Source organism: Sinocyclocheilus anshuiensis, unplaced genomic scaffold (genome assembly GCF_001515605.1).
Source record: "Sinocyclocheilus anshuiensis isolate Anshui unplaced genomic scaffold, SAMN03320099.WGS_v1.1 scaffold1815, whole genome shotgun sequence".
Lineage (NCBI taxonomy): Eukaryota > Metazoa > Chordata > Actinopteri > Cypriniformes > Cyprinidae > Sinocyclocheilus > Sinocyclocheilus anshuiensis.
Window position 1 is genome coordinate 316,839 of NW_015551104.1, and position 4,711 is coordinate 321,549.

Genomic DNA, 4,711 nt, shown 5'->3' on the forward strand with positions numbered 1-4,711 from the left:
GGAGACCGCCAGCTCGACCCAGCTAACTGCCCATTTGGTACAGTTCTAGAGTTTCTGCAGGCATGTTTATCCGCAGGGTTGATCCACTCCACCCTAAAGGTCTTCGTGGCGGCCATTGAGGCCTACCACACCCCTCTCGGTGGCCATTCATTGGGAAGACACCCTCTTCTTACACGTTTCCTCTGAGGAGCGCTGAGGCCGAGGCCTCCGGCCAGAGAAGCTTATACTAAGTGGTGAATCAGGATGCTATTCCATAGCCTTGAGTCCTCTGATCTCCCCTCTCCTTTGGAGGTCAAGGCTCACACCAGAAGTTGGCCTTTGGGACGGCAGGCCTTGCCTACTTTAGCCACTCCTGGCTCCCTTTTCTATCGCCTTAGTTGTGCTCTTCCACACTAGGCAGGGATTTGCAAGTCTGGCGGTGTGGGCATTCTCGTTCCCGTAGGGGCATTCTCGTTCCCGTAGCGTCTCAACGCAGCTCGAGTTCCTGAAGGGGAACGTTTGGGTTCCTCAAAGGGAACGAGATGCTGCATCTCAGGGCCATACTTCTGGCATCCCTGCCAGCGCTTGCTTCACTCCTAGAAGCTGATGCCGGTTTCACCACACGTGCTTTTATGCTTCCTGGTCGCTACGTCACTCCGCCTGTGATGTCTCACCCATCCATTGGACTGATTATGCATGCGATTCAGAGCGTAGTCACGCTGGAGGCGTTCCCGTAGCGTTTCGACGCAGCGTCTCTTTCCCTTCGGGGAACCATGGTTACATGCGTAACCTGGAAATGTTTTGTTCAAATTGATCATTTAGAGCCCTTAGAAATTCATGTATTAAATATGATACAGTTATATAGGATTAAGAGGATAACATTTAATTCATTCTTTAGTGTTCTCTTATAATAAATTACATCCTAGAGGGACTGATTTTTTTCAGCCTTTAAGGATCAAGAATAAACACCAACCTGTTTGTTTTTCAGTGTGTTTCATTCTGCAGGGTTCTGGATCTGTCATGTGCTCACTGTCCTTCAGTAAACTGTCTTCACTTGTAGGCTGATGAGAATATTCTGGCATTTATAGGAAAACTGAGCCTTAGAAAAAGAATGATAATTCCATTAAAAAACGCGGGATTCGGCAGCACGGTTTTAGCTTTTTATGTGGACATTAGTGCGCTTATTTGGCATAGTTATATTGGCATAGTAATAGTAGGTGTCTGTGGTAAAAAAAGAATACGTACTTGAAAATACCATTAGAGTTCGAACAGAGTACCTTAAATGTTATAAAACGTCTCTATTAAAAAAAAATAGCATTGTTTGCCACTCACAACTGACATAGATAAAACAAACTAATCACACGCATCTTTACAGTTTTTTTCTGCTCCATTTCTGTCTGCCATTAACCATATAGGCTTTAAATGAATATGTTCATATCCATGAAAGCACGAAAAAACACGCACATCTTTATCACTCACAAACACATCTTTATCACATAAACTTTAAAAATACACGCAATGGTTTGTGTCCGCATGACTTTAGTTTCCCGTGATGTTCCTTTCCTGTTGAACTAAATCAGTCTGCAGACGCCAGAACAGGCGCATAAATAGTGTTTTATCTGATTAAAACAATTTAGAAAGAACCTCGTAGGATGTTGATTAAACAAACTGTGTAAAAAACATTTTTAAGGATGTGTAAACAAGCGAAATATCTGAACTGCTCGACTCACCTCAGAAGACACAGCAAACACGCGCTGAGTGAATGAAACTAGTGGTAACGTCATGAGGGCGATGCGAGAATAACGGTAGCTTTTCAAAACGCACCAAATATTGCTCACAGTCACAAAGACAGAAAATTTGTAATGAGGCTCTTTTGAGATGAGCAAAATCTGCGCTGAACCAATCACCGGTGATCACCGCGAGATGCATGCCGGTTAGACAAGTGTCCGAGTCACGCTGACGTGTGCCAAAAACCTCTTGCGACGGCGAGGCGACTGTGTCGGATTGTGCAGTCGAGCAGTTTGCTCTCCACTGACTGCGCTGATCAAAAGCATGATGGGAAACGACTGACTGACGGCACAACTTAATGCTCATTGGTTCAGACAACTGTGATGCTGCGTTCTCTTCTAAAATGTTTAAAGGGGTCATATGATGCGATTTCAAGTTTTCCTTTCTCTTTGGAGTGTTAATGACATTATTTACTGTCTTTACATTTATTTTGAAAGATGAAGCTGCCGATTATGGTAAGGGGTGTTACATATCCGACGAGTGCTTGCGGTGTTCGGCCAATCACAATGCACTGGGTCAGCTGGCCAATCAGAGCAGACTGCGCTTGTCGGAAGGAGGGACTTTGTAGAAAACGAAGCGTTTGAGAGAGGCGGGGCATAGAGGACCTACAATAATGTACAGTATTTGAAAAATAATGTGTTTTTTGAACATTAAAGCATGTCAACATATTCTGTTACACCGAATACACAAAATAATGATCTTTAAAAAAGCATCATATGACCCCTTTATGTTTTTTATCTGGTTCCATGTGAATATGTATTTAAATTATATTATATATTTAATGTCTATTGCTGCTGCCACACAGATCTAAAACAAACATGGGATTTATTTCCCAGCAGACATAACCAACTGTTTTGTAACTCGTGTGTGTTTTTAACGCAAACTTGTGTGTGAATAGTTTAGTACTCACATGCTGTGACAGCTGTGCGTGTGCTTCGGTTGTGTGCTCTTAGAAAACCGTATATCAGAAGTTTAAACTCGTATGCTTTAAAACACATGATTTCAGCACAATAAAAATGATAATCAGAACCAAAACAATGTTTTTTAGCAGGTCCGAGCTGTAATGGCGCAGCTCTATTCTGGAAAAGGGGGTGGGGAGCAGCAGCTCATTTGCATTTAAAGAAACAGGCCCGAAAAACAGCGTGTTTCTGCTTCCACTCAAAATAGGCATTTTCAAAATGATATTATAAATGATCTGTGGAGTATTTTGAGCTGAATCTTCACAGACACATTCTGGGGACACCAGAGACTTACATTACATATTGTAAAAAGGGGCATAATATGTCTCCATTAAAGTTAAAACCAATGAGACAGATATCTTTTTTAATTGATTTACAAGAGACCCAATGTATCTCAATACAATAAAACTAAAGAAAAAAAAAGATAAATAAGTTATTACAAACAAGTAAATCTCAGTTTTACAGCCTCTTCTTAGCTTTCTGAACAAGAATGGTAAATATGTAAAAAAAATAATAATAATAAAATTATAATAATAATAATTAAATAATCATTTGAATCTCACAGATGAAATGATGAACTTCATTCACAGTGAAAACTTTAGATGATGTTTCTTTGTCCTGTCATTTGTTTTGGCTGCTTATGACAGATTTATACGAGATTTTATTGCTTGATGTATTATTGTGTCATGTTTGGTGAGGACGCAGCATCACACCTGAAAGTGCTGGATCTGAAGATAAGATAGATAATTTATTTGTCCACAGAGGAAATTCATTTTCACAGAAGGTGCGTATACAACACAAGGACAGGTACCTTACAAGTACATACAAATTGCAAGAGTGTAAGACGATGGCTAATTTCCTATGTGTTTAAAGCATGTAATGCTGTAGGAACAAAACTCTTGCTAAAGTTAGTCCTCCTACACATAGGTTGTCTATACCTACGGCCAGATGGGAGAAGGATAAAATACCGATGGAGTGGGTGATCTGGGTCATTTAGGATTATATGTGCTTTCCGAATCATAGCTGAAGTAACACACTGATAACTTTGGCTAGTAGGATTATTGGTATTCCTACTCCAAAGGAAATACTCATATGAAAAAAAAACAAACGGCACCATACATAAGAACGGGCTCAATAATACTCCGATACAGGAGAAGGCGGCGACGGGGCTGAACAGACAGCTGCTTAAGTTTACGGAGCACTGTAATGGCGCTTTTCCACTGCATGGTATGGCACGGTACGGCTCGGTACCCATTATGTACAAACTTGTCACAATACATTCACGAAAAAAATAAAAAAATAAATGCAAGAGTGTATGAGGATGGCTAATTTCCTATGTGTTTAAAGCACGTATTGCTGTAGTAACAAAACTCTTGCTAAAGTTAGTCCTCCTACACATAGGTTGTCTATACCTACGGCCAGATGGGAGAAGGATAAAATACCGATGGAGTGGGTGATCTGGGTCATTTAGGATTATATGTGCTTTCCGAATCATAGCTGAAGTAACACACTGATAACTTTGGCTAGTAGGATTATTGGTATTCCTACTCCAAAGGAAATACTCATATGAAAAAAAAACAAACGGCACCATACATAAGAACGGGCTCAATAATACTCCGATACAGGAGAAGGCGGCGACGGGGCTGAACAGACAGCTGCTTAAGTTTACGGAGCACTGTAATGGCGCTTTTCCACTGCATGGTATGGCACGGTACGGCTCGGTACGGTTCACATTTTGGGGGTTTTCCAGTTGGTACAGTACCTGGTACTTTTTTTAGTACACACCTCGGTTGGGGTTCCAAGTGAACCGTACCGTTACCAAAACGTGACGTGTAAACTCTGCTGATCACGGATTGGCCGGAGAGAATCGTCACTACCTGCGTCACTGAACTTGCGACACAAACACAAAAGAACCGCTAGATTCAAATCAGCACAGCCAGCGAAGGATCGAACGCAACTGTTTTGAACGAGCGCACCTTTTTTTT

The 4,711-nt window shown here is 41.3% G+C and overlaps 1 long non-coding RNA gene across 1 annotated transcript in view; it reads right to left on the reverse strand.

Annotated features, from left to right (window-relative positions):
* LOC107662834 (uncharacterized) overlaps positions 1–1,846 on the reverse strand; it is a 4,808-nt gene extending 2,962 nt beyond the window's left edge. Inside the window, exons 1-2 of the long non-coding RNA XR_001631248.1 lie at positions 1,710–1,846; positions 953–1,078 (exon numbers count right to left, since the gene is read on the reverse strand). This is a non-coding gene — a long non-coding RNA (uncharacterized LOC107662834). The remainder of the gene's footprint in view (positions 1–952; positions 1,079–1,709) is intronic.
* Positions 1,847–4,711: the final 2,865 nt, after the last annotated feature.